A 6,601-nucleotide genomic window follows, 5' to 3' on the forward strand; every position below is an offset into this window, starting at 1 on the left:
TGCCCAAAGTGCCCTTTTTCATATATATATATATATATATATATATATATATATATATATATATATATATATATAATATATATATATATAAGATTTATGTTTATATATAGTGTATGTATGAAAGTCATACCCGTTTTGCCGGGAAACTACCGTATTTTACCCCTCTTTCCCGCCATCTTCACGTTTTAGTATTTTTTTACGTAAATTTCCCGTATTATAAAAAAAAGAATGAGGAGACAGGCCACTGATAAAGTCCCGCCTTTCAGGAGAAACAGCCTATCAGCTTGCTGGTTTTGCGGAGCATGGAGGAAAGTAAGTGTGATTGGAGAAGCACCATGCCTCCCCCTCGCTGTGAGTTTTAACAGCGGATTGCAGTTCGCTGACATTAAAACTGGATATACGGTGATTTTTGCAAAAGAAAGGTATCTTACCATGTAAACTGTGAACACTGTGTGTTCAATAAAATGCATCTTATGACTAGTCGGTTATCTTAACTTTGGAATTAGCTATCTTATATAGGTATATATGTTTAACTTGCCCTGATGTGCCTGATCAGCCAATAACTATTTAATTTTTAAATTGTGTTTATTAAATTAGGATTGTAGGACTTTCATTTAGCTATAATAAATGGAAATCAATTTAGCTAACTAGTTAGCTAGAGGCTGGATGTTGTGAATAGCAAGAATTTAGTACAATACTTTATGTTGGTAGTTAAAAGCAGTTTCTTAACACTGATCCCTGCCCTAAAATTGTGTTTTTCAACTGATCTAACTCATCAGCTAATAAACAATCCTTTACTGAGTTTACCTGTTAAAATCTCTTAGCCTCCTATGGACCATAACTCAATCATTATGTATATCCAGCAGTGTATTAAGTGCCTTTAAATCAGAGAAAGCTCTAGAATATGGAGAACAGTGGGAATATGCAGGAAAAGGGTTGAGAAACACTGATCTAATGTGACTTCTGTTCATTTGTAGTTTACAGTAACACCACATTAAGACCACAAATCAACTGGTTATATTGTAAGCTGAGTTTCTGTATGGTGTTTAAAATCTGTGCTCGATATGTGTCCTTTTGACTTGACTTTGAGCACCTGCCCCTCCAAAGGTTTCTGCACGGCCCTGGACTGCATCGAGCAGTGCAATTTAGAGAAATCAATTGTTCTAATCTTCATGTTTTTGGACTGTGAGGGGAAACATGTGACACTAAAAGAAACCCAAACAGACAAGGGGAAAACATGGTAATTCCACCCAGACAGGGACTTGAACACCCAGCCAGGGGCGGATTTGGAAGTTCTGGGGCCCCTAAGCAATTTTTTTTTTCCGGGTGCCCTGATTAAATGGATTCTTTTGTGTAGCAAAATGCAATATTGAAAACCTAGCCGTCTCACGTACCTCATCCTCATCAGATGTTTCATTTGTTGCTGCTGCTAAAAAAATTGGTGAGCTTTGTCACGCTTTCTGTGCTGGACTTCCTTTCCTTAATTTTCTTTCTTTTTTGGATAAGACAGTTTCATAGTTGTGTCAAAGCTATCTTATTCTACCTCGCCTAGCTTAACTTGCATGTACAAAAAATAAATAATGCGTTTTGTATTTTTTTGGCAACCTTTTGGCCAGCAGGGGGCAATTGCGTGGTTTGCGTGGTGGTAAAATCCGCCCCTGACCCCATGGGTGCTGCAGCACTGGCAAATGAATGCACTGTGCTGCCAATTTTTTTATTTTCATTACCATGAAGTCAGTGGTACACACTTTAGTTTCAAGCATGTCTGTTGCAAATCTTTTTTTTTATTATTTGCTTATGTAATGCATTAGTGATTAATTTATTAAAAACTTGATAGGACACACACTCATCCTCTTCTTTACTGCTCACACTATTTCTACTCACAGTACAGTTTATGAGCTTGGGCTACCTTACAGTTTCTCTAGACATATTTAAAACTACAGAGCATAGCTATCATCTATCATCCTCTGCAGCCACCCCGCAGCTCTGCGGCTAAATCAATGTAGAAATAAATTATTGACTATCTACTTAAGTGCTGATACACTGCCTAAAAAAATATTTACTCCTGGCATGTTTTTTTTTTTCCTTTTTATCACTTTAAACTCTGTTTAGAGTTGTCATAGTGTTGTCAATGGTGGTCTCCCTCAGAAGCCTATACTCTTCAGTTTTCTTGACTGGACCGTCTAGACAGGTGCTGGAGGGATTTATACAGCTCCAGCCTACGCCTACGATTAGGCATGATTACCTGCCTCAGAGGGTCCTATTGGCTATTCAATATGTCTCTATAGACATGACTAGACATGCTGTGTTTGGGCATTTGCACATACAGCTCTGGAAAAAATGAAGAGACCACTTCAGTTTCTGAATCATTTTCTCTGATTTTGCTATTTATAGGTATATGTTTGAGTAAATAAACATTGTTCATTTACTTTATAAACTACAGACATTTCTCCCAAATTCCATACACAAATATAGTTATTTAGAGTATTTATTTGCAGAAAATGAGAAATGGCTGAAATAACAAAAATGTTTTCATGCATCTAGGCATTTTCTCCTCCACCAGTCTTACATACTGCTTTTGGATAACTTTATGCCTTTACTCCTGGTGCAAAAATTATGGTTGGTTTGGTTTGATGGTTTGTGATCATCCATCTTCCTCTTGATTATATTCCAGGGGTTTTCAATTTAGTAAAATCAAAGAAGCTCATAATTTTTAAGTGGTCTCTTATTTTCAGAGCTGTATGTGTCAGCAACAGATATAACTTGCAGTAGCTTTTATTAGATTTCTGCTGACAAAGAGTTGGCAACACAAATTGTTGTATTGGCTAAAAGGCTATAGTCTGTATACCAGCAAGAAGCCCTTCCAGAAATGTAATATATGTACATACAATGTATTCAAACTATACTGGATATAAAATCTATTCAAAATTGGAATACATTTAAATTTTAACATATTTGTCTGGACCATAAATTACGTATGGTTAAGTATGTTTAAAAATAAATAAATAAATAAAGTGGGAGTTCTCGCTCTGCCTTTACTGGGGCGGTCCTGATGAGAGCCAGTTTCCTCATAATGTTGATGGTTTTTGTGACTGCACTTGACGGTACTTTCAAAGTTCTTGAAATGTTTCAGATTGACTGACCTGCATTACTTAAAATGTACCTAGTAAATACATATTTAGTAGTAGTTTTTGCCGTAATATGGATTAGAACATTATTGAAAAGGGCTATTTATTGTATACCAACTCTACCTCTTCACAACACTACTTAAGGGGACAAGAAATTCAAACAATTAACTCTTGACAAGCATGTTTTAATATAAAACATGTTTAACCCTTTTTATGGTTACTAATTAATTCCATATGTTTTTCTTTATAGTTTGAATAAGTTTAGTAGTATTCTACAATGCAGAAAAACAATTCAATACTGAAAATCCCCTAAATTTAAGGTGTCTAAACATTTGTTTGCTTCTATATGCATAAACATCTATGAATTGAACATATAATATTTAAATCTATATACATCTACAGGATGTATATATGTGATATTATTATTATTATTATTAACTATTATTATTAGTAACATACTAGTGCATCTCAAAATATTTATTATTTATTTCAGTAATTCAGTTCAAAATGTGAAACTCATATATAATATAGACGTATTACACACAGAGTGATCTATTTTAAGTATTTATTTAGTTTATTGTTGATGATTATGACTTACAGCCAATGAAAACCCAAAAGTCAGTATCTCAGAAAATTACAATATTATAGGCACTGTGGGCAGTGTGCCAAGTCCTGCTTGAAAATAAAGTCCTCATCTCCATAAACGTTGTCAGTAGCAGAGGGAAGCATGAAGAGCTGTAAGATTTTGTGGGAAAACTCTACACTGACTTTAGACTTGATAATAAAACACAGTGGATCAACACCAGCAGATGACATGGCTCTCCAAACCATCACTGATTGTAGAAACTTCACACTAGACCTCGAGCAGTTTGAACTGTGTGTCTCTCCACTCTTCCTCCAGACTCTGCTCCCTTGATTTACAAATGAAATGTAAAATTTACTGATGATCAGTGATGGTTTGGAATCATGTCATCTGCTGCTGTTGATCCACTGTGCTATTATCAAGTCTAAATTCAAAATCTTACAGCACTTCATGCTTCTCTTTGCTGACAACTTTTATGGAGATGAGGATTTCATTTTCCAGCAGGATTGGCACACTGCGTACCAAAAGTACCAATTGGTCTCATATAATAGTCTAATTTTTGGGTTTTCATTGGCTGTAAGCTATAGTCATCAACAATAAAAGAAATAAACGCTTAAAATAGATCACTCTGTGTGTGAAATACATCTATATATTATAAGCTTCACATTTTGAACTAATTTACTGAAATAAAGTACATTGTCAATTATATTCTAATTTTTTGAGAAGCACCTGTACATGGAAACATCAGTCTTGATATAGGGACACATGCCATTTACTGCATTTCTGAGTGGCTGCTGTTGTTATATACTTCCATAAACAGAACATCACAGCTGTGGGGGAGGTTTGATTCATTGAGGGCTGTCAGACCCAACAGTTCCAAAGTCTTGGCAGTTTTTTTTTTTTTAAGAATAACGGATGGAGCTGTTGTGTTCAATATTTCTCAGGTATCCTGAACCAGCGAATCGTTGGGTTTGGCTTGGAAAGCAGAGAACAGCTGGATAAGTTTCAAACTAAACATCTGACTGGCTTATCGATGGATGAATTTCACGTCTGGCCCAAGAGGAATATGCCAGCATAGAAACCTGCTGATAAGAGCAGAATGCTCTTAGAGTTTCCAGTCCTCAGACTTTGTGTTGGCATGCTGGGATGTTCTGCAGCTTCAGAATGGTGTGATTGTGTTACCTTGAGCACAGATATTAAGCCTACTCTGGAATTGCTCAGAACCGACCTGCAGCTACCAGAGCGGAGCAGCTCTAGCTTGAAAGATGTTTGCTAAATCTGAGAATGTTCCTGTTTAATAGGGAGATAAAGAAAAATAATGTGAAGCAGGTGTCAGTTTAAAGGGGATGAGACAAGATAAAAGAAGAAGAAGAAGAAGATAAAAGACATGTAGCTGTATTATCAGCTTGTGTTTGACACTTTATTTATTAGAGAAGAGTCTTGACTTCAGAAATACATGTTATATGCTTTGAAATGTAAGTGATATAATGAGCAAATTAATTCTTAACTCTTTGTACCCTGATATACACCGACGCGCCAAAGTTCATGGAAGGGCAGTATATAATTATGAATGTGATCATGTGATCAAGTGTTACCTCAGAGCACCCACTTCTTTATAAATTAACAAGGTGATATCTTGTGAGAGAGGTTAAAGAATGGCCAACATGCTCATGGCAAGGCGTAGAAAGGACTAATGGTGTGTGCCAAATGGATGGACATTCCATTTTCTGTAATTTCTGTAGCAGGATTTAACTTGATCTCGATCCTCGATCTACAACAGGGCTCCAGACTAACATGGTCCCATTGTCCTGGAGACGGTAATAATAGCGCTTTTAGCACGAGAATAAAACTTTTTCTGGATGACAAATATGTGTGCAGTGAAACTGGTTATACGATGTTTATGAGGAGATAATCTGCTGATTAAAATATGACTGTATGTTTTCCTATTACTTAGCCCAAAGTCTGTTTACAGATAAAGAAAAGAAATCTGCCTTTTATCATGGAGCCAATCAGGTTGCTAGTAAGATTGCAAGAGTAGGAGTTGCATATAGTCAAGGAAGAAACAACAAAAATAAAAAGAAACCAAAATAAATTTGGACGGATGATTTTCAGTTCGGGATGGCGTCTATAAATCTTTGGGACAGCTGAGAAAAAATTTTGTCTGGAGCCCTGCCAAAGTGTCACATGTTTACCGGTAACACATCATAAGCCCTAGCCGGACGGGATTAGTTTCTTAGGGGGTCCTGGGGTAATTTTCTCTTTTATGGGTGGTCCTCTGTGATTTTATTCCCTTCCAGAACGACCATGTACGCGTTTTTCTCACTGAATTACCGACTGTTTTTCGCTGAACTCTATGGTCCTCCGGTAATTTTATTCCCATCCGGACGCACATCTCTGAGTTTTGTCGCCTCATGTTTAATAAGATAGCTGTTTGTCCCCTGCCACACACTGTAATTAAACCGGATATCCACTGAGATCCACGTAAACACAACAGCGAGTGGAAATGGAGGAGCTACTGAACGCGATGATGTCATGTGATCGAGAAAGCCAAAAAACTCACTGGTCCTCATGTTTTTTAGATACTAATCCCATCCGGATAGGGCTACAGAAGACATTTACCACCCAGAGCGGACAGATCCGTTGGTGGTAATAATTTTGAGACCGGCTGTGTCTGTCTAGAATTGTCCAATGCCAACAGATAAGCAAGAGACAATGTTCCATGACTTTTGGAATTGTATAGATCAGTGTATATTGAATGACAAAATACTGTATATCTAAGATAAATACAAAGCAATAAAAAGTCTTCACATGTTTAAATAATTTACTACATAATACTTTTACATATACGCTACAGGTGAACTGTACTTTATCCAGGCGCAAAGTGACGTTT

This window comes from Astyanax mexicanus, chromosome 8, assembly GCF_023375975.1.
Source record: "Astyanax mexicanus isolate ESR-SI-001 chromosome 8, AstMex3_surface, whole genome shotgun sequence".
Classification (NCBI taxonomy): Eukaryota; Metazoa; Chordata; class Actinopteri; order Characiformes; family Acestrorhamphidae; genus Astyanax; species Astyanax mexicanus.